This window comes from Lonchura striata, chromosome 1A (genome assembly GCF_050655825.1).
Source record: "Lonchura striata isolate lonStrDom1 chromosome 1A, ASM5065582v1, whole genome shotgun sequence".
NCBI classification, from domain to species: domain Eukaryota; kingdom Metazoa; phylum Chordata; class Aves; order Passeriformes; family Estrildidae; genus Lonchura; species Lonchura striata.
The window spans coordinates 70,134,966-70,159,747 of NC_140741.1; the positions used below are offsets into that span (position 1 = coordinate 70,134,966).

General features: G+C 42.7%; 1 protein-coding gene across 3 annotated transcripts in view; it reads right to left on the bottom strand.

Annotated features, from left to right (window-relative positions):
• CAMK1D (calcium/calmodulin dependent protein kinase ID) overlaps positions 1 to 24,782 on the bottom strand; it is a 203,596-nt gene that overhangs the window by 53,088 nt on the left and 125,726 nt on the right. The gene's annotated exons all lie outside the window — the stretch shown is intronic.

A 24,782-nucleotide genomic window follows, 5' to 3' on the forward strand; every position in this document is an offset into this window, starting at 1 on the left:
CAGATGTAAGAGAAGAGAGGGGAATCAAGTCAATACATCTAGCACTTGGAAAGTGCCCTAAACCACAGGATGCTTTCCATACTTCCATCTGAAAATATTCCACCTCTCAGAAAATAATTCAAGACTCCCTCAGCAGCATAACACTTCCTCAGCACCGTGACTGCTGTACTGATGCCAGTGTCATGGAACAGTAACAGGGCCCATTAAAGTCAATGTCAGTTGTTCCCTTAACCTTTGTAGGGAGACAGATTAATCCCTTCAAGAAATATGTTCATCCTGTCATGTTTTTATGAGATGGTAATCTTAGTCCATGTCTTCCATGACTAAAGGAAAAGTCACCATGCTGACTTTGGCCTTGCAGCTGGAGTGTCTGTCCCTCCAGCAGGAAAACCAGGTGTATTTATGCAATGGAAGGAGCCATTCACTCTCACCGTGTGTTACAGAAAACAGATTTCACACTGATGATTTATAAAGTGCTTTAGGCAGCCCTTAAATAATGAGTTACAGCCAGGTATGAACATCCAAAGCCACTGATGAAAAGGCTCTCCTGCTCTTGTTATGTTATTTTTGCTGCTCTGGTTGCTAGAGCTCAGCTCCCTGGTCCAGGTCCTCAGCCCAGTGCCAGGATTGACCTGTCTCAGTGCCACAGATGTCTGTTTTCTATTTGGCCTGTGGTATTCCCTGTGCAATATTAAAATGTCATCAATTCAGTTTAATAGGCCAAGTAAAGGCCTTAGTCAACCATTTAATAGCTAAGTAAAACACAGGGCAAATGCATATCAGTCCAGGGACTGCATTAAAAGTTTAAGGGTTCAATTAAGAGGCATCTCGCTGGTGTGTTCTCAGGAGGTTAGGAAAACAGAAATGCCAAATGTTTCCCCTGTTGCAGCTGTTAAGCACCAGGCTGGAAACCCCTTGTTAAAGTGCTTTTTGTTACAGTGCTATTCCAGTATATTAAAAGAACCTCTGTATAATACTCCATTAAAATAAGCTATTTACTGCAAAAATGGAGCTGATATTTATATGATTTGGGGTTTTTTATAATTTTTTTTATTGTTGTTGTGCTGCAAGGTCCTGTCTTAAGGGCCACCTGGATGCAGAGGTGCCCAACCCTCCCACAAGGCAATGCCTGATAGCCCAGTGCTCCCAAGGCTGAACGTTCTGACACAAAACCAGCTGAGCTTGAGTTTCAGAGCTGCCCAAAGCCCTGTTTGAAGATGCAGAACCAAGCTGCATTATTACAACTTTTTCTATGGTTTGGCATCCTTAAGGACATGGTCACCCAGGAGAAAGAACATGTTAATTAATAAGTGTTTTCAGATTCAAGCAGACACTGACAATATAATGGATGAACAATATTGTTGCAGAATAACAACCACATCCCAAAACACCTCAGCTTGCAAGAACAGACATCCCTTGGGTTGAGTACAAGAAATCCAGATTCTGGGCCTCAAACTGATGTGTTCATCACATAACCATGGTGTGTATACCCCACACAGACACCACCACAAACCTGACCCAGCAGAGAAAATGGCATTGCTGCTGCAATAAGGTTGTCTTTGCAGTGTTAGACCCAACCTGGGATCACAGGTTTCTGCACTGGACCTCTTGGCCACCGTGAGATCAAGTGCCCACAAAAGATCAGGCTGAAATGCCATGCAAGGACTGAGAAAAAAAGCAGCAGCTCCTTGGTGGAGCAGTGAGATCACAAGACTGGGCTTGCTCCAGAGACAGACGGCACAACAATAGTCACGACTTCTGCTGCCTCGTTATTTATAGGCACAAAAATGTGGATCATTTAGCAACTCAGAGTGAGCTGCCAAACAGAGAGAGAGACAGCAGCTGAACCCACTGCTGAACAGTCAGCCGTGGCTCAGGATATTCCCTCCTGCAGCAGCAGATGCAAATGCTGCAGGGCAGCAGCTCTGGGACAGGACGCTGCAGTTCTGCTGGCATCTGGTCCATGCTGGCACATGAGCCACCAACCAAGGCAAGATGGTAAATTTCAATATCCATACTGAAAAGAGCAGTGAGATGCTGGGCTTTGAATCCCTGCAGTCAACTGGCATTATATCCCCTGACTAAAAAGAAGCTTTGATTTTGGCCCTAAGGTACTCAGACAACAGATGGGACAGAATATAAAGATGTGATCCCACAAATACTCTGTGAAGAACCCCAGCTGCAGGGAAAGGCAAATGTAACCACCAAGAAAAAAACAGATATGAGTGACTTCAGCAGGTCCCAACACAGTGAGTGAGGTACTACAGACTTTGCAGGTCTCCTCTCTGCCACGCTGCTCTGCTCTGTCACTCTGATGAAGGTTTCCTCTCCTGGTTTAGGCTACTGGTGATGGTCAGAGCTTATGCACTGTGCTCCACCTCTCCTCACAGTTCACTGATTTGGGGAGGTCACCTTGTCCCCCTGCCCTCATCACCCAGCTTGGGAAATACCCATCACACAGTGCTGGGGGGTTCCGACCACAAGCTGCCACCACCCTCATACTGAACACAACACTGAAACTGAACATTGGGAAGAATTAACTTATTTTTTGTTTATTTTCTGTAATTTGGTACAACTAAACCCAAATATCAAACATATTTTCAAATAACAGTCATGCTGGGAATATATCACAGGGCACAGTGCAAAAGCAACCAAAAATTCAAACATTAATGCTTTTTATTAAACAAATAAAACACTTTGACAAATGCCTCAGAGTCTACAAATTATTCTCAAAACTACGCAGAACTACTTTATGTTTCAGGTTTGGGGCATTGTTTAAAATTTACTGTAGTGCTGTTTTTTGAAAAGTCAATTTATTTCACCCTAGTGTAGATTTAAGACATCAGAGAGCCATCTGGTGGTTTGATTGCCTTCTAATTAAAATTCGTCTCTTGGGCTCTTGACTTCCTCTGATGCAGAGCTAAGTTGTCTGCCCCAGAGCATAAAAGCAGAAAAATTAAGAACAGTAAGATGTGTGAAAGAAAAAATTAAGTATACAGAATTTCAGAAAATATTTTTGCCCTTGATTTGTAAAAGTGAGCAGTTCACAAAACACTGGTGATGTGTTTTCTCTCTGATTTATCTTTTTCACAAGATTAGAAGTGGACTAAAGTTTCACAAAAATCATCCTATGATATAAAAAGAAAAGTATTAAGTAAGCCTATGCTGCATTTCTATGGAATTGTTGTTTTGTTTCTTAGAAAACTTCACTGTTTTCCCCTATGATTTCATAAATATTGAAAGAGAACTGTATCTGTGACTTTGGAAATACAGAAAACAAGGAGGAAAAAAAGAGAAAAACCTCAGATACTAAAATTAAGCATTAAGTTGATTCAGGCATTCCCCTGGCATTTTTTTTCCCAGGAGGGAATCAAAGCCCCATCACCAGGGTCTGGGGTCCCAGCCTGGCACTGTCCCCAGGCACAGAGATCTGGAACCCGCAGAAGCTGCAGCTCCCCTTCCTCTTGGACCTGATCAGGTCTGTGTTAGGAGTGCAGGAGTCTGGCTGCCAAACTCACCTTGCCCAGGGCTCAGCAGAGGCAGAACTTGATAATTTGGCTAATTAAGTTAGTGCCAAGCTCATTACTGGTCAGAGACTGGAGTAGAAAACAACTTTTCCCACCCTCAGGGATGGCAACATCTGAGTGTCTTCATTATAACAGGTTTGATTTTCTACTCCTATACTCCAGCTAAATTTGGGATGCCCAAGTCCCTCCTGGCATTTGGCCCTTATCTCTCTATTCCTGCACAGCCTAGTCCTAGTCCTAGCTCTAGTCCTTACCTCTCCCTTGTTGTACAGACTGGCCTCTGCAAGGTTTATTCCCAGATCTGAACCTTCTAAACAGTTCAGGCAGGGTCTGAGTAGATGTGCAGTACCATTCCTGTGACAAATCTACCCTCATGATACATCCTAATCTGGATCAGGGTCACCACTGTCACTACTGGGGTTATGACAAGCTAATCCACATGCTCTGGTGGATACAGAGAAAACCCAAATTTGCAAAGCTTCATTGTGTAGGTCTGATTAGTAACTGTGGAAACCTCTCCCTGGATGATGGAGAAGTGCTCACCAAGTGTTAACCAAAACCAAGTGTTAACCAAGGGAAAAGACCAGGCAGTGTGTCCTCTCTGGGAGGACACAGCAGATGTCATTTCCAGAAAGGGTGGCTGGAGTCACACCTGGGCCACAGCAAAGCAATTCTGTGCTGCTTTCTGGACAGCAGCAAAGCAACTCTGTGCTTCTTTCTGGACAGCAGCAAAGCCTGAGTTCTGGGATGCCACAGCTTTCCTGTAGCTCACACAACATCATTCACCTGTCTGTGTTTGCCTGTAAAAAGACCCAAATCAATAGGACCCTGATTTCATTCTGACTTGGTGCTGCTGCTGCTTCCAACAAAAAAAAGCACAAAGGAGAAAAGTTACTTAGAAACAAAACAGCAGCTTCTGAGGTTCGTAGCAAGAGGTGGACAGCTACTGGGTTTGTTTTATACATTTGGCAGGGATATTGAGTGATTCATTCGTCCTTCAGTGTTTAGTTAATGTTTCTCTTCCTTCCTCAGCCACTTTTTCTCCTTAGTTCTAGTACTTTCATCCTTTGTATTTCTCCCTGATCCCCCCAGGAGGAGCCTCAGTACCACGTTAGCAGGCAGAATTTGAGACTGCCAAAGAGCTCCTGCAGTTTAGCCCCATACACACGGCTGCCCTTCCAGTTATTAGCCAGGAAAGATTTATTTTAAATGACTGTGAAAGAGCACACTGATCAGTCTGGAAAGATTTTCTAGGGATATTTTCCATGGACTGAGGTCCTTTTAGTCTGAGGCACTTGGCACATCAGGAGCTATAATATGAGAATGTGATTCACAATTCCATGTGTAGGGGGTTATTTATGGGGACAAAGTTACATCAGAAAGCATTTGCAGGATCACAAGATGAAATATACCTTCAACACCTTCTCTTCCAGCAAATCACAGGAGATTTCTGAAGTGTTGGAGAGTAGCTGGTTATACAGCTTCAGCCTGGAAATGGGCAAAGCTGGGTTTTGAAAATTGTGTCTTTCTGTTTTGACACCACTACAGGCTCCTTCTGTGCCCTACAGCACATTTTTCCCTTCCAAATGTTACACATCACCTTCTGCTGTTTTTCTGATCTGTGAGCTCCAGGACTTGTGAGATCTCTGGGGTTAGAGCAGTGTATCCATGCCTTACTAACCTCTCAGCATCACAGCATCCCCACAGTCAGGCTGGGAGTATGGATGGATCCTTCCCTGTCCATCCTCTCTGGTTTTCCAACCAAAAGAGGATGGGATACCCCACCCCACAAACTAGGATCCACCTAGAGCACATACATGGGCCCAGGGTGCTGGAGATGCTCCCATCATGCCTCCTTAGATTTGGCCCTTGTGCTAAAAAAAAAAAATCTCAGCTGGCCTCTGGTTTCTGTTCTGGAACAGAAAAACAATTAAACACTATTTCTCCAACTGAAATTTGCTGGTAGTAGAAACAGTTGCTGGAGCAACTGCTTCTCAGTGCTCTAAGGGTGGTTAATTAGAAATCTATTGATTGACGTTATATGAGAAATAACAGATCTTTTATTTTTCAGATGATTAATTATTAATAAATTAATGAGATGGAAACTGAAGTGCCAGAAAAAAATGGTTCTTAGTCTGAAGGAAGTTAATATAAAATCTAAAACACATTCACTTCTACCTTATTAACTTTGAGATTGATGTAATATCCTCAAGAGGTTTAGTTGGTCTCTTCTCTTAAGTTTATATTCTGATTTGCACAAAAGTAGTCTCTATATTCAGACTAGATCTTGAAAGAATTTTCTTTTATAGAGTGAATTTTCATATTTGAAAAAAGGAAAACAGAACAAAGCCATTTATAAAATGGTAAAATCTGAAGACAAATGTTACTCAGAAATTTCTTACTCCAGAGGAGAATCAGCCTGAAACAAGTTTTCCATCACTAAAACACAACATGTACTATGCAAAATTTTAGGAAGAAATTCATTGTATGGCCCATTACAAATCTCAGGGAAGCAGACCCAATGTACCAGCAATCTCAGCCAGTTTCCGCTCTCATTTTCTTGGCATTAGATGCAATTTCAAACCATACTAGACAGAAGTAGGGAGAAAAACCCCTGCATCATTCTGTCCATCAAATTTTTAATTGTTGTCTTGGAGTTGCAGGATTGGTCTCCACTTCTCTGTACTGCTCAGGTTTGAGTGACAGATCTGTTCATATTTCATTCAGAGAACTTCAACTACTAGGAAAGTGTGTCCTCATACTCATAATAAAAATTTCCTTTCTTTCATGCTTCCTTTCACACCATTCCTATCCTCTCTGTGGTGGATGTCTCAAACCCAGAACCACCATGGAAACCTCAGCTTTGATGTCCTTTGAGAGTGTGGCTGCTCCCAAAGGTCTTGCTTCCAATGGGATGCTTCCCAAATTCTCCTGCTCTTCCTCTGTGAGCTACCATTGGAATCACCACTGCTGATATATCACAAACCCTGTCAGGATCTCCTTCTCCCTCTCCTTCTGAGGGCATCTGGAAACCCCATCACTAACACCCAAACCACAAACACTTCTTCCCTGCCACTGGAAAACTCTGATCTGTTTATGGAGCACATGTTACTGTCTTCTAAAATTCAAAAGAATATGTTAAAATTACCATAACTTAATGTCACAGGAGAGATGAGCTCCAAAGTTTTCTTTGGAATTTCTTGCTGAACAGAATTTTCTGCAGCCGGTATTTACTTTTCCCTGAAAAAAATGGATACTTCCTTCTCACCTCTGTAAGAGCCTGAATCACAGCTCACTGAGCATATGGAAAAACTCACTGTGACTTCAGTGGTTTTGAGCAATGTCCCACATGCACATGCAAGCTTTTAACCCAAATGCCCTCCCCAGAGCACGGTGTCACAGAATCACAGAATCACTGGGTTGGAAGAGACCTTCAAGATCATGGAGTTCAACCCATGCCCTAACACCTGAACTAAACCATGGCACCCAGTGCCACATCCAATCTTCTTTTAAATACATCCAGGAATGGCGACTCCACCACCTCCCCAGGCAGGCAATTCTGGTACTTTATCACTCTTTCAGCAAACACTTTTTCCTAATATCCAACCTTTATTTCCCTTGGTGCAGTTTAAGACTGTGTCCTAGACTGGAGGTTTGCTGATCTTTCTTCTTGAGAAACAGAGAGCTCTGCAGAGCCATACTTGCTGCTGCAGGTTAACAGCACCACAGGAATTTTCTCCTGGCTTTTTTAACACCTCCAGTCTGAATCTGGAATCAGAAAAGTCTGTCACAATTTTCCAACAGCAGCCAGTTTCTTTCCCCTAGCAGCCTGCATCCACCACATACTGTGCACAACACACCCTGTATTCATCACTGCTTGGTCAAAGTAACCTTTTGAGCTCTTTTAAACTCTTCTCTGGCACTTCTGCCAGCCTCTTAAACATTTCTGTACTTGTCTCAGATAGTCTCAATATCCTAATGCTTTTTCAAACATTGTGGGTGATGCATGAAACTCTACATTCCCCTGTCAAGCCCTCAAAATAACCACTCTATACTTGGAAAGGAAACACCCCTCTGTTTCAGTCACCAGGAAACACTGAGCTGTTTATGAGGCACATACTACCACTTTCAAACCTCACAAGAATATGTATTTCCTTCTGTTGAAGGTACTGCTGTAGGATCTCTCTTTAGCAGGGAGATACTAACACAAAACACACAGGAATCCAATTATGTCCAAGATATAACTCTACTCTTCCATCAGATATATCTCTGGTGTAGCCAATGGTTCAAAAATTGTTGGGAGATACATGGGGAAGGAACAGAAAGACCCATGTTTCTCTCCGGGAAATCAGCTTGAAATGGATGCTGTAAGTAACACATGCAAATATCCTTTTGTGTGTTTGACAATTTAGTTTAGACCTTAATTGCTGAACTGAATCACTTTAAAACTACATAGTAAAATGAATGACTGCAAAAGCATAAATGTATGAGTGTAAATATCTTTTAAATATCTTGAAATTTCAGACAGTGAATCAAAGAGAAACAGAAGGATGCAGTCTTATTTTTAATCACTTTCCTACTACTCAAATAATAAGAAACAATGAAATACATAATAAGAGATATTCTGGAATATTTTGGCATGCTACTGAACTGAAATTCAATGACTTGACATGCTATCTTGGATAATTTAACTTTGAAGCCTTTGTTAATTGTTTTCTGGATTACTGCCTACATAGACTTGATTTCAAAGCTCACCCTGTTTGGCTTTGCACATCTGAACTGAGAATAAAATACAGAAAATACATTAAGTAGCTCCCAGAGAACTCTTTAAAAATGTTATTGATCAGAACAGTGCTTGAGTTCTGGGTTGGCCCTGTGAGTGCTAGTGAACCCACGACATGAGGGCTGAAGGGCAGCAAGAAAAGGAAACTCACTGGATACTGTCTTGGAGATTTCACATCTTGCTGGGCTGCTCTCAGCAAATGTGGTGGCTTGGTCCATGCTGAAGGCTGAGCCTCCTCACAGCCAACCATGATGTTCAAATCATGATTTTCAGGGGTGTGAGACGGCACACAGCTCCTGCACACCACAGCCTTCCAGCATAGTCTTCCTCATCTTCATCACTCTGCAACACCAGGCACAGCCCGTCAGGCTTGATGCCCTCTGACTGGGGGTCCTGTTGGTTCTCTCTTCCTCACTGTCTTTGATGTGGACTTCTCCCAGAGACCCCCGTGTATCTCGCCTTTCCCGCCAGCTCTGACTCAGCCAGCGTAGGCCTGCAAGCAGCAGTGAGAGGCAGATCCGTGACAGCTCCCTCCCAACTTACTCCTTCGTCCCCTCCCGCACGGCCGAGCAGCTCTTCACGCCGCCGGGGAAGCACAGGATGCTGCCTCAGCACTGACTCCTACCCACCAGCTGCTGGGCTCAGCCTGGATCAGCAGCGTCCTCTCTGCCCTGGAGCCTCAGCCAGAGACACCAAGCCCAGCCCTCAGCCCCCCTCCTCCCCAGTCCTCAAATTGACTGGGATGGGACACACGTGAAGGTCCTCCCAAGAAGGTTGTGGGTTTGCTTGAGCATCTGAGCATGCTGATCCACTGTCAGGACTTTGGGGTTTCCCTCTGCCAGGAGGAAGATGAAGGACACACCTACTGTGGGAATCCAGGGCTTCCCTCTGGCTGCCCTGGGACCCTGGCAGGGGGTCAGGAACCCCCCTGGACAGAGCCCCCAGAGACACTGTCTGTGATCTCTGTCCATAAAAAAGAGATTTTCAATCTTACAGGATGAATTACCAGCTCTGAGTGTTTGATATGAGTAATAATTAAGTGTGGCATGGGTGCAAAAGTAAATTTTAGGATTCTAGATTAGGGGTCCAAAGGGGACAAGATGGAGGAAATTGGGTGTGCCTTGTCCTTTTTCTCCTTCTTCATGCCCTCCATGTCTCACTGTGGTGTTGGCATTTTTCTGTTGGTTCAGGCTGGGGACACACTGTCCAACGTAGGTGACAGATATTGGCACGTTCTTGTAAATCCAGCCCAGGGAGTTTCTGGTATTTAATGTTTGTAACATCCCACTGAGGGCAGAGCCCCACACGCTGCCCTGCAGGACAGAGCTGGGCAGGGCAGCAGAACATGTTAGAGATAAACAGAATAAACAACCTTGAAAACCAGCACAGATGAATTCTGACTTCTTCTTTGGCAACAGGGCAGAAAGACAGAGATTTTTTACAGTCTTGGAATCATCAATATCTCAGATTCTGACAACCTACAAAAGCCAACCAAAGAATGGCCAGGAAATGAGCCTAAGCACTCACTTTGATGTGGAATACGTGAGGTTCAAGGATTCCCTCCTCGGTCACACCCTGGCTCTGGTTTGGATCAGTACAATGAGATCTCTCTGCAACACATTCCAGCTTCCCACACTGGTCACACACTCTGTGTCATGCTGTGAAAGTGGACTGCAACATAGTCCTTCTCATGCTGTGACACCCTCTGACCTGGAAAATGCCCAGCAGCATATTGATCATTTTTGAGGGACATCACGGCACCATCTGAGGCCTCAAGGAGACAAAGGCCACTGCTCTGTGCTGTGGATGTACAGGGGGTGCAGAGCAACCTGGCCACAAGCAGGGTAGGTGAAGTTTGTCCTAGGCTTGCCCATGAGTCATAAACAAGCCCTTTGCCTCCTTTGTTCAGTAAGCCTAAAACAGACAGGCCTGGGAAAAATTCCTTGTCTAAGCAGCAGGTTTAGTCCACTCCTACCCTTTTATCTGCAAATTTTGTCCGCCAAAGTATTTACTTCCCTAGCTTATCACAACCACTCTACCATCCCATGCAATCAGTTACTACAGCTCTTTCTGGAGGCAAAACCTAATCTTTGACCTACAGGACTGATTCCATTAAAGTTAGCAGAAAATTCCTAGCTGAACTCAGCCATAGATTGTGCCCCTAGATGTGAGCATGGACACACAGTCTCTGCATTCTGCAGGGCTGAGAAAGCCCCAGGCAGTGTCAGAGCTGATACCAACTCCTTGGCTGGGTACCCAAAGCAGATCAGTGCTGCTCGCCATCATCCTCATCCCACTAAGCCCTGTTTATTCTCTGTCTTCCTTCCAATCTCTCCACAGAGTCCTCAAAGGTCCCTTTGAGGCATTTGGTTTGTACCAAGTAAAGGTAAAAGGAAGAGAGTATTCCTTGCTGAATGTGAAATGCGATTATTCAATGGTCTCAGGGGGTTTGATGGTTGTTAATTTTCATCAGCCTGTTGCTTAATGCAGTTTTGACAGGAGAGGGAAGTCTTTGGTCAACACAGTTGAGTCCAGGGGCCAGATCATGGCAGAAATAATCGGGTCAGTGTTGTTGCAAGACACAACTGTAACCCCTCCACAAAACTGATAGTAAGCACCACATCACTGTAGCCAAAGAACAGCCATTCCTTTGTTTTAAAGACAAAATTTACCCTAATGCAGACATATGGTGCTTCCTCTGCACCACACAACATCTGTGGTCATTTGTCCTGGTAATTTGAGAGATGATCTTCCTAAATGTATCACAACACTTACACCTTTAAGCACAGGAGACTGAAGTTACCTACCCAGGGCTTTCAGCATTTTATCTGACCACACATAAGTCATCCACCAAATTACTTTCAAATCAACTGAGGAGTGTATTTCAGAAGAAATAAAAAAAGCGCAGCTCAAGACAATACTTGGAATAGGCAAAGATGAAATTCAGTCATCCAGATCAATTTGGTGCAGAATTGTTATATCTGGTGGGTCTGTGGTCTCTGTCCTGCATGCACCCTACAACTCCACCAATGTGCAGTACCACTTCTCAACCTCATCTTGATTTGTTTTTGTTCTATAACATGACTGTTAAAAACTCACCTGCAAAAATCATATCCATGAGATTACTAATCTTGGTAATCTATGATTTATAAAATTGTGGGAGTGGGTTATTGTTTCCTGGCCTGTTATATTTTAACATGTTGCTTATGTTATGGACTTATGTTATGGACTTATTAATGCTTGTGATAGAAATAAATCTATTCACTATGCCTCAAATTTATAAAGGGCTCATTGAAATTATAAAGGAAATGTTTAGAAAACTGCTGGAAAAATACAAAACCATCAGTTAAATAACATTAGCAAGGAACTGCAGGAATAACTGAAGTAGCCTATTTCCTTGCTGTAGGTAAAGATTAAAATGTATTCAATTCATGGCAGTTTTCAAGTTGCTAAGGATTATGAGAACAATGCACACTATTTTCAGCTTGCCAAGGAGAGTGAATCAAATGCAAGAGCCCAATCCTTCAAAAACCACCCTTCAGATGATTCATCTGCAGAAGCCTGGCTGGAGCACCCTGTGTGGCCTGACACCATCACATTGTCTCTCTGTGGCAGCCAAGGCAAAGTCCTCACCACATTCAGACATGTAATTAAGAGACTGAATGTGTTCAAGGTCAGGTTGGATGGAGGTTTGAGCAACTTCATCTAATGAAACATGTCCCTGCTCAATGGCAGAGGTGGTTGGACTAGATAATTTTTAAAAAGTCCCTTCTGATTCAAACCCTTCAGTGACTCTACAACTTACCAGAAAATAAAATTTTAGAATCTTCAAAAGAAATTCTGAACATATTGCCAGAAGTAAAACCTTACAAGAAACTGTATTTGCTTTTCACCTCTCTGTACCAATGAGTTCTACAGGCCAAAGGCTTCACAGCTTAATTGTGCAAGACTAAGCTACCCTAGAATCTGATGCTATCTGCTGAGTAAGAATTCAATAGGAAGGAAAGAAGGATACCTTTTGGTTTAGGACTTTCTCTGAAAACCATAAAAATGTCAAATTCTTTAAAAGAAGATAGGCTTTGTAAATTTTTTTTTTTCTGAAAGAAATGCTAATATTCACATTCTAAAGAGCACTTGTGTCTTCAGACTAAAGAAAATGGACTATTTTATGCATTCAAAGTGCAAACAGAATAAAACCAGTATGTATTTCCTTTGCCTTGCAAATAACTATTCCACAGGAACAGGAACTAGAGGCAATGAATATAATTTACTACCAAGAGGCTGTAGATTAAGTAAACAGCAAGGAGGTCAATTTTGCATTCACAGCCACATGGCGTGGTGTATGCATGACTGAGGGTACACCAGTCTCCAACCTAGAGGCAATTCTCCTGCCACAGAGCCAATTGTCTTGCTGCTAGCTGGGGTTTCCTCTCCCATTTCTTCTCCTTGGCCTGTCCTTTGGAAAGACTGAATCACCAAGCAGAAGTACCTGTGGCTAAATAAAGTTTGGCATCCACAGGTGGGAATTAGGTGGCAGAATGTGACTTTGCAAACCACTTCTGTGACCCTCGTGTTCTTGCCAGTGGTGAGACTGTGGATGGGCTGAAGTTTGAATTGTGGCAGAAAGCTCTGAAAAGACCATGCCAGAAGGAGCTCCTGGTGCAGTGATTTGTGCCACAGGGTGATGGAGAGTGGTGCCAGACCAGCACTTAATGGATAAATGGAGTTGTTTCCACTCTGAAATCTAAAAATTTAAACTAGGAGAAAGCTTTTAGATGCTTTGCTTTTCTCTTTTAATGGCTTTTTAGTGACAGTGTCCATATTTCTTGCAGAGGGAGCTGGATTCAGACGATTTATTTTGAGAAATCCTTTGAAATGGAACTAAACCAGCCTTTAAGCAATATCACAGTGCCAGAAGTTGTACTTTAATCCACTTGGTGTTTGCACAATATATTCATCCGAGGCACTTACATGCCTAAACTGATATTATTATCTCAAAACTTTGTAGAGTTTAACATGTTTATACTCACAGCATCCACATATGACAAAACAGGCTATTATTTTCAGTTCCCAAAGGAGAAGCAGAGGCCTGGAGGCTGTGCCTGGTCTGTCTCTGAACAGAAACAGCACACTGCCCCACAATTGTCCACACTGACAGGGCTGATGACATGCTCCCCTGAGCCAATTCACCCTGAGCCAGCCATCCTCCTGGCCAGTGCCTGCACACAGCTCAGTGGACAGCACCAATACACACCTTCTGTATTTATTGCTAGAGATAGGAGTCAAAAAGATCATTCGTATCCACCCCCAAGCAAACCCAGACAATTCACTACAGGGTTCGTGGGTCTGATTACACTTATATATTTTGAGTATAATCTTATGGCCCCAAGCACCCTTCTCCAAAGGCCCTTTCCAGTGTTTATTATTTAGGACAGTAAGTATTTCAAACACAGAGCTGCTACCTAGTTATCTTACTTCTTATTGTAATGCACCCTGGGACACCCATCACTTTGAGCTTACTCCTTTGCATGCACAAAGCGGAAGATGGGGATGAGACACGAGTATGATTTTCCTTCTGAGCTGAAGGGCACCCAGGCACACTGGGAATTCCCAAATCACCCACCAGCCCTTGCCTCCACACAGATCCAGTCACACAGCATGGGGAAAGCATGAGCAGAGGTGCTGGAGCCCCTTGTACCACATGCTTTGGCACATTGCTCCTACATCCCCATATCTGCATTAACCACTTCCACCTCCCTGCAGCACAAAGAAATGAACATTAAAATTCAGGATACTGCTGTTCAGTTTCTACCCAACCTGAGTTTAAGCTGCTATTTTATGGCTTTTCCTAACCAAGTTTTAACTGATGACTCTTTTTGTTTCCCTCCATTGATGGTATGATGCATTTGGCTGCCCCCACATCTATGCACAGTAGGTGAAATCCTGGCTTTATGTAAGTGGATTTTTAACTCTGGCTGTCATACATCTGCTGCTTGAGATTTCCACATACCTACATCATAAGGATATATAAATCTGTGCAATGATGGCCAGTCATGCTGTTACACTGAGTCACCAGAGAGCCTGGGCTCTGTTTGCTGCAGGTTTCTCCACAGACATGGATGGGATGGAGGGGCAAAGCCACTGCACAGCTGTTGCAGAGTGTGGGATTAAGGCATGCCTGAATATGTTTTTAAAAACAGTCAATAGCTCCTAGCAAACAAGTCCATTCACTTTTACACAGATGGACCACAGTGCTCCTCAGTGAACACCACCAGAGGCCAGACTTCAGTACTCATTTCTTTTAACAACTTACTCCACGAAGAGCAGCACTGACTCAAGGGAAAAAACTCAACAAACAAAAACCCAATTAATCTTCTCCAGAATTAATTAGGAAGGTATTCTCTTTCTGCGAGCAGGGAAATTAAAAGACAAAGTGATCTGAGACCACAATGTAAATCAATGACAGAGTAAGACAAGAACTCCAGATTTTCAGATCTGTGTGTTCTAACCACAAAAATATCCTCAAAGACTTTAAGAACAGCAGCCAGTGGTTCCTGTTACACATTGTTGGTAAACAGGCTAGAATATTTTTCCATAGATAAAAAGACCTATCCTTTACCCACTCTGCTACATTTTTCAGCTTAGAGAAGAATATTAGAATTCCTTTAGCAGGATAAACTCAGCCTTCCCAACACATCAGAGACAGCCTAATGAGCACCTACCACTGAGATGCTGTGTATGATTCTCCTTTCTCTTCCATATGGCTCAGCTTCTGCTTTTCCCTCCTCCTCTTTGAGCCATGAGCTGCCTCCTCTGCCACTGTCCTGGGGTTGCATTGGGAGCCCCTGTTCCAGGGCTGTGCCAGGAGCCACACACCAGAATTTAGAGGCAAACAAACCTTCCTGATTCATTAAGGGCCCACCAGGGTTTGCAATGGTCCTTCCTTGTACAAATAGACTGGCTTTAGGTGACCTAGAGCAGAACGTGAAACAAGCAACAAGAAAAGTTTCCAATGTCTCTGGCACACTGTGCTGCTGCTGTTTTGGGGAACAGTCTGTCCACCAGTGTGACCAGGGAAACCTGCAGTGGAACACCTTGTGCAGGAAGAACCCCTTGGATGAAGACACTTGCTAAATGGAGCAGGCTGAGGGCAGGCATGTGCTCAGGAAAGCTCAGCCAGAGGTTGAAATCTCTGATATGACTATTACCTGGCCACATTTCACAGCATGTTGCAAGGAAATTCAGGCCAGGGAGAAGCTCTAGACCTTCAGACAAGAACAGAGAACAGCTCATAATTTATTTTGTTATTTTTCCATTATTTTCCACTTTTTTTTTAATGTGTGTTGTTGTGCAAACTGTTGCCTTTTTGCTCTAAACTTTCAAACGTACACAGCCATTAATGTAGCAGCACATTTCTTTAGTTAATTTAGCTCAGATGGGACCAGGATTAAAGGAGAGGCTGCTCAAAAGCACCTCTCTCCATCTTGGTGTGAATCACTTCCAGCAGCAATCCTGCATGCTCCTGTCTGTAGGCATGAGCACTCCTCACTCCCATTCCATTATAAAATAAATGCCCACACACATCAGAGGAATGCTTTTTCCCCAAAATACTCCCACTTGCTGTTTCTAGGAGCTGCCATGGCTCTCCTGACAGTGGTCACACGTCAATAGCAAGGAGAAGGATTCCAGCTGCAACCATGTTAAGCTGAAAAGGAAAAGGAAATGCCTTTCTCTAGGAAATTTGCCTTTTAAAATACATTTTGTCTGGTGACACAATCATCAGTGACAGAGAGCTAACCTACATTTCCCTTGCCAACCCTTCAGACAAGACAGGACAGCACCAATGGGAAGCAAAACCTTTCTACAGCAAATCCATTTTCAAAAGCATCTGAAAAGAGCAGATTTAAAAGTCTCTGGCAGGGAGCTTTCAGCCCCAAGAAGCAAAATGTCAGAAGCACTTTCTGCAAGTGGTCCTGCCCCACACTTACAGGAAAACAAGCCTTAATCAACAGGAAAGACCCTGAGCTGCAGTGAGATAAATATTCCTGCAGATAAGCCTGGTGAGCAATCAAAGCAAGGTAATTTCTCTCTGCTCAGCATTGCTTAATTATGGTTACACCTCTCCTGTCCCATGGCACTGGGTCATGTTTTGCAGCAGGGTGACCATGCACTTCAGGACTGAGTACATCTGACATCACCATCACAGCAAGGAGCATCACAGTCATGGCAGAATGGGTGCCTAGCTCTGTCTTCTCCTAAAGGAATATCCCTTTTTCTGTAGCTGCAAATTTTTCATGGCAAAAACCCTACAGCAGAGAAAAATAATTGCATGAATTTTAATTTTTTACCCGATTTTTCATATTATAGATGCCAAGCCCAGTTTTTAGTAATGCTGCCTCTGTTTATGCTAATGCAGGTCTTAAAAATCTCAGCTGCCTTTCAGTGGATTTCAAACTGTGTTTCTGACTCTTTCTTTACAATGCATTTTGGAGAATTGTATCTTCTTCCCTCAGGGACATCTGGACATTTAAAGGCTCCACTACGTCTCACTCAAGGATATAAGTGCTCCTTAGAGTATCATCAATGAGGGATGAAGAAAATACAGTTACAGAGTGGCTAAATGCTCCTTGCCAACAGAATAATCAGACAGAATAAACACCAAACTCCTCCAAATCATCTTCAGAGCTAGTAGAGAAAGCCCTTTTCAGCTAAGCCAGGATCACACCGCCCCAAATGGGAATTTTGCCTTGGAGAAGGGAAAAGATGACATAAATATTTGGGTCTCTGAACACAATTTTCCTCCAATGTAAGAGAAAAAAATGGCCTTTACAGGCTAAGATATCACCATGTGGCATGAATCAGAATGAAATGAGCACATGTGCTATAAAAGCATCAAAGAAAGGCTTCACCAGCAACAGTATTTTCTTTTTCTATAAAATGCTTAAAAAAGTAAAAGTTTGGCTACAGCAGACCTAACCAGTGTTTCAGGAAAATAAAAAAAAAAAAAAAGAAAGAAAAAGAAAACCACAAAATCCTTCACATTCATTTTCCACTGAATAATTTTCCAGGGAGAATGTTTAAAGCAGAAACCTATGGCAAGTATTTCTGCAGACCTATGAAAATAGTTCCTGTAAGAGGAGGCAACTACAGAACTGCAAAAAGAAGTCAAAACAGGGTTTCAAACAGCGACCTGCATTTCCACAAAAAATTCTAGATTTTACATTCTCCTTTTTAAGGCCCTGACACCCAGTCCAGCCACAGAAATCTAAATGAATCAACATGACTTTAAAATACACCCTATGTAGAGATTTTGGGGCAATGCAGACAAAATGTGTAGCGAGAGATCTTTTCTCTCAGTGTGAATATGAATGGGATGACAATGCTCCATCATCGCCTGCTATAATACAAAGCAAGTGTAGGTGCAAGTCAGCCCCAGCACTGACTCTGGACTCACTTACAGACTCTTGACCAGAGTAATCTATGTGACTGTACAGCCTAGAACACAGGCTGGAGCTGAGACATCAGCATGCCTGGGAAATTGAGCCTATTTTTCTGCCACAAAGTCATGGAATGTCTTCTGGAACACACTGACACATAACACTCATCAGCCTCCTACTGTCCCCTTCACCACAGCCTGCACAACCTTCATCCAGCAGAAAACTTTTAATAATGTTTTCCGTGTAAAAGAATGGACTTGGGAACGCCCACGTTCATTTTGCATCTTGATTCAACACAGTGTTATTTCACTTCAAAGCTTTGCAGGTTGTTATGAAAAGCCTTTTCTGTTTAAATAAGTGTAACCATTTAATCAGAATGACTCCACGTCATGCCTGAGAGAGATCCCACTGTATCATAATGAATTCTCACACTGTGGCATATATGGATTTAACATTTATTATACGCCTTGCTGAAAAGCCCCTTCCACCTGAATTAAACACCAGCTATTTAATTGACTTTGGTGCACCACAGTGTAAATTACCAAGAGCTGAGAGAAGCAGAACTAAATCTAAAAGACTCATTCAGTGACTACGTGAACGTCAAGTAACCAGCAGTGAAACTTCTGGGCAAAGCATGAAAGGAACGAGATGCTTATCCAAAGCCAACAAAATGGAAAGAAAATTGCTAGGGCTCTAAATAGCCACCTTCCTGCTGTTTGGAGAGAAAAGCCTCACTCCTGCTCTCAGGGAAGCAGTGATATTATACAGGATTACTGGCAGATCTGTATTGCTGCCCCATCAATTGCCTGTTCCAGACCAAGCTACACAACACAGGCACATACACCCCGTGCCCAGCTGCAAGGGAGCCCTAAATGAGAACTCAGTGAGGCAGCTGCTGCAGGGCTGAAGGAAGGAACTCAAGCTGATGCTGCCAAAACTTATTGCTATTAAAAAAATAAACAATCAAGGCACATGCTGTCACCCTAAGGATTTGGTACCAGCCCTTGCTGGTGAGTGGGCATTACAACAAATAACTCTATGTTTATTGTAATTGCCAACATAGGAAAACAAACAAATTTATGAGACCTTCAAATCTTTTTGTAACTTTAAAGGTTAATATAGTAGAACAAGTTTTATTTTGAATTTTGGACAAACACTTTGTTTTCTCTATTGACACTTTGTTTTCTCTATTTCTCTATAGCAGCTTTGCAATAATAGATGTCTTGAAAGAAAAAAAAATCCATTTTCATCTGAACTCTTCACATTTCTGTAAAAGCAAGCAATGTTATAATGCTGTCTGTTCAATGAAAATGAGAAAATTTTTCTCCATTACTTCTTTATGCTCAAGGCTGCAGGAAAAAAAGAGAACCACTCTCCATCAGGAGTAGCATGTCGCTTCAATTGAAAAAAATAACCCCAAACCATAGTGTTGCCTTGCTAATGAGTCCTTACTGGGATGTTTTGACTAAGGTAACAATAAGTGCAAGCTTTGGAACAAGGATGTTGACAATTGTTTACAACTCTTGAAGGTGATAGAATCTTCTAAGTGGTTTTGGAAGGCATCATGAGAAAGTTTATTGTAGTCTCCAAGGTGAAGAAGACTCTCACCATTCCTCTGTTGCTGCAGGAAGGCTGAGCTGCTGCCCAGAGATTCTAAAATGCCTGGTCCTAGCCACAGCTGAAGCACAAAGAAGCAGCAGGATTGCTGCTCAGGAAAAGGTGCTGTGTTTGGAGAAGACATGGGGACTAGGAGTTACCAAAAGTTCTGCCACAGCCAGAAAAAACAAAAAGAAAAATGAAAAGTGCTGAGGGAAACTAGGACTAGCCAATGAGCACACTTACACTTTCAGGATCACACAAACTCCACATGATTACAGGTGTCTCAAAGCCATTCTGGTGATCAATCTGTGGTCTATTAATCTATTACCAATAAATTTGCCCATGCCCTGATCTCTACAATGACATTAATCTTTTCTAGTCTGCTTATAACTTCTCTGCCATTGGAAAAGGGGAGATCCTCCTTTGTATTTAGCACTGACCAATGTAACCCAACTGATGGAATAACCTTTTTTTCCACAAAGGAAAAGATTTTAAATTTATACTGGATTAATGGCTGTTAGCTTTCTGCTCCTGAAGAGCCCAGTATGCTTTTATTATTATTTATTATTTATTGGTAAGGCCCTGGAAGAGGCTGATCAGAGAAGTTGTGGATGTCTCATCACTGGAAGTGTTTAAGGCCAAATTGGATGGGGCTTTGAGCAACATGGTCTAGTATAAGGTGTCCCTGCTCAGGGCAGGGGGGTGGCACTGGATGATCTTTGAAGTCTCTTCCAACTAAAATCATTCCTTAGTTCTGTGACATAAATTCCATTGTGAATGCAGAGAGATTTCCTTCTGTCTTTTGCATAAAGCTTACACAAAACCCCCCAAGCAGGGGAATAAGCCTCACCTAAGGAATGTGGCATGGCAGACCTGTGTTTTGCTTCAATTAGCATCCTGATGCGATACCGGCTTGGCATGCAGATCTCTGTTTTGTAACACACCGAGCCCTCGCTGGACTCCGTAAGGAACCTGGCAAACACAACACTTCCTGCCATTGTCTCTTGTTTTTCTTGGAGGCTGAATATTTTCATTGAAATGTCACTTACATACACAGCTCATGCTCGGCTGCTCTCGGAGTGCACTCAGGCATTGGGCTTTCAAAAAGCAAAGTGAATTCAGCACTTAATCACAGCTTAGCACTCTGCTTACTTATTAGCAAAACATGCAGTTGAAAGGCAAAATCACAAGCAGAGTGGTTCCGGTAATAACAAAGACTTGTGCAGATTTTACCACTGGTGAGTACCTGCCTGTTTGAGCTGCTTCCCAAGGCATTGCAGGGTTATAAGGTGCGTGTGGTCTGGCAGGGAGGAGCTGATAAACAGCAGGAATGGGACCCTGGGATTCTGAGCCTGCAAACTTGTCAGCAGAGTTTTCCTCAGTGCGTGACTTGCACCCAGCAGGAAGGAGCCTCCATCATCTCAGCTTTTCTGTGACAGAAGTAATCTGAATAATTCATCAGAGTTTAGAGACCAAGCTGGGAAAACTTCAGGGTTGGGGGTTTTGACTCAGCTTCAGCTGGTTTTTTGCAAAGATAAGTAGAAGTACTTCAGGGTTGGGTCAAACAGGATGTTCACCCTAAAAACTTGTCCTCGGCAGAGATGCCAAAGCCTCAAAAGACATCACACAGGGAAAATACTCTGGTTTCTTTGGAGAATCAGAAACAGCAGCTGACAGGATCTAGGTAAAGCAGTCCTGCCAAGGGGATCAGATCACAGGTGCCCCAAAGAGGTGGAACACTATACCAGACAGGCATCAGGGTTTTCACTTTCTTGAACTAGATCCTAGTATTGATAAGAATTTCCTCTGGATTTGTCAATATTCTTGACTCTGCAAAAAATTGCAATGAAACTAAGAGGCGAGTCTTCAGCTTTGACCATTACTTACTGCACGCTACCCTGGGCTGCTCCATATGGTTCAGAGGTGCCTTTTAGTCCCATTTTTAGCCTGTTTTCCAAAGGCAGTGAGACAGTGACTCTCCATCCCAACTTGCCAACCCTTAGTAATTTCTGACTCATTGGGTGAACTTCAACCAACTTTGACAGAAGAGCAGAGGTAGCAAAAACATTAAGTTCTTACCTATTTTAAGCAAATAAGGATGAATAAAGGAGAAAAAGGAAATTACTGTCTTAATAGATTTTTAATATGGTCCCATATTCTTCTGGAGAAGCAACAGCCCCAGATCCTGTGGCTTTGACTAGTACAGGTTACACAAAACTCTTGGGGAAACCAAATTCTGCTGCTTCACACTTCAGCGCAGGTGAACAATACAGATGAAATCAGTCAAGCTTTGGAAATTTGCTCTGATCTACGCAGGCAGCACAATCAGAAACAGCATTTGCAAATAGACCCACAAAACTCAGGTGGAAAAGACATTTAGATTGGATTATTAGGAAAAAAATTATTCACTGAAAGGCTTGTCAAGCACAGGAACAGACTGCACAGGGAAGTGGTGGAGTCAACATCTCTGGAGGTACTTAGAAGATGTGTAGATGTGGCACCTGGGGATATGGTGGAATTGGCAGTGACAGGTTAATGGTTGGACTCAATGATCTTTGAGGCCTTTTCCAACCTAAATGATTCTAAGATTTCATGTGTTTACGTAAATCCATTTTTATGCATGATTTTCCAGCATGCAGAAAATGAATCATCAATACCCAAAGAGGATGATTATGCTAATGAAACATTAGCATCACCAACCACAACAGATTATCAAGATCTTTCCCTATACTGACAGGTGAAATAAGGCAGATCACTTGTAAGATACAGTAAGGTAATTCTTACCAAATGGCACCAACAGCAACCAAAAAATCCTATAACTGCTCATTAACAGAGCTCACTATTACACCAAAATTGTTCAATGAAACTATTTCTGAAAGCAATTTATTTCCCCCTGTCTTCTACAATATCCTCTGGGGAAAACTCAAGCAGCATCCAGAAGGAATGAAACTTTCAGAGTTTCATTTTAGTTTTTGTCTTTTTTGCCTGTATAGGTCTTAACAGTGCTATAGGAAATCCAAGCTTGGGAAGGAGCAGATTTTTTCTTGGTTGGAAAGCACATCATCCTCATGGAAATATGACAAATGTTCTACAGTATTTTTCTATAGTGCCTGCAAAAGTTTGGCAGAGTCAAACTTTGTGATGACAGGAGAGACAGAGATTATCTACATTTATATTTGGCTTTGCAGCTGCACCAGTGACCACCTCACACCACAGCTGAGCTACACTGCTGGAAGTGAAAGACAGCAAGGAGTTGTCTACAACCTTGCCAAACTTGGGAACGCAAGGATATGTGGGATTGCATTTTGGGAAAATAAATAAAGAAAAAATAGCCCAGCCCTTTACAAGGAACAGTATAAGCCCTGCAGACAGCACATGAAATTCTGAGTTGTGGAAGCCAGCAGTCTTCAACCTGGACTTTAGGTCTACCTTGCACTGAGAGGATTGTGTCAGTTTGAACAGTTCTGTGATGGCTTGTATACAATGTATGTGAAAACAAGGTGGTGAAACCAAAGCCTGAGATCTTATTTCCCCATGGACATACTGGGAAACACACAGGGCAGATTCACCAACAACTACGTAATCCTGGGAAGTGTTCCTAGGGGGGACTGGCAGGAACAAATTAAGTGTCAAGTAGACATGGACAGCTGCCTCTTAACCTCCCTTCTTTCCAACTCCAGCACAGACACCGAGACCTTTACTTGCCCATATCTTTGACAGAATAAATGAGGTGTGATATTTATCCTTCAAGCTGGTCTGCTAACAAGCATGGCTTTCATGTAAAAGGAGATGCACTCAAGGACAAACATAAACAGGGAGGCTTGGTCTGCCTTCAAAAACCTTCTCCCACAGAGGTGCTGCGAGATGCTCAGGGGCTATAATGTGAACTTTCCACAACATAGCAAGGAGTGCTCTAAAGTTTGGTAATGAAAACGCTGTCCACACCACAAAATAATCATTGGGAAGTATTAGCTAGAGACCACTTAGCAAGCAATGACCCAGGGAAAAGCACATATAGATTTGAGATTTGTTGTGCTCATGACACTGATCTTTGAACGGCCCTGATTTTATCCCCCCTTTTTTTTTTCTTCTTTTTTTTTTCAGTCTACATGTGGCTTTCTCAAAGCTGCTTGATCAGAACCTCTTCTGCTTCACAGAACCCAATTTTTAAAGGCATGCAAAATTAGGAGAAATTGTTTAGGAGAAATACACAAAAATGAGAAGCTGAAAAACCCACAAGGAATCTAATAATAATCAGGGCAGAAATATAAACAAAAGGATAAGATACTTCATGCTGTGCAATGGTTAACAGCCATTGTATCAACAAATTGGTGTTACCTTGGAAACAAGAGATTATCCATACATGCCTCCTCCCAAACAGGAATCCATGAAAGGAGGCAAGCAAAATGGATTTTGAGCCTCCTGGACTTTGCAGTGTTGCCACCCAACTCTGATACCAATTGATCCCAAGCCTAAATATTGATGGAAACTCAGAAGCAGTGCAGAGGTTGCACCATCCTTCATGTAACATCCAAAGAGATGAGGGTGAGTACCTGGTTTGGAGTAACCTGAGTACTCAGGGTGAGTACCTGAGTAACCTGAAGGGTTCTTGTCCTCTCCACCTTGAGATAACACAGCATTTTCCCAAAAAAGTGCAGAAAGATGATTCCCTGCATTTGGTTCAGTGCTCTTGGTCTATCTTGTAGCACAAGACACAGCTCTTTGCTGGGGCTGGGAGCTGCCACCCCAAACGAGCTCTGGCTGTGGCTTCAGCTGGGCATCTCACCCCACTGGGCAGCAGTGAACCTGTGTCCCCCTGGAATAGCTAAATGCTTGGCCTTTGGAAAATTAACCGGCTGGGTTTACAAGCACAGCTATAACAAAAAGGAGAATTTTCTAGGAAGTGTTGAATAGTGAGCAAGTAAAAATTTATACCAAGATATAATCAGTGTCATCTCTCATTACAGAGCTACATTTCAGTTAACCCAAATATCTGGATGCAAGGATTTTTATAAAAGTAATGGTTACACTATATTAAACAAGCTAAGAATAAGTAGGAATAATATCTATTTATTTTCTAAAGAGATTAAACAAAACTAAGGATTTGTGAATCAACTTATCACAAAATTGGTACTTCCCACAATCCAGCTGGCTTGTTGGAATTTGTACAACACCAATGTTGCTGTGCAAGTCCTTTTGCAGCACTCTGAACTGAAATGTAGAGCTAAAAAAACACACTAAGAATTTACAGGACGTTATTCTCCCCACAATGCCAGCACAACTTCTGAGGACATCAGCATGCCTGGGCCCTACTAACAGACAAGGGATCAGCATTTTCCCCAAGGGCTTCCCCTGAGGTATTTAACCCCAGAGCTGCCTCTGTCAGATGCTCCAGGCTTCCCTATGGCACATCTGGCTCTTCTCAGCTGTAATTCA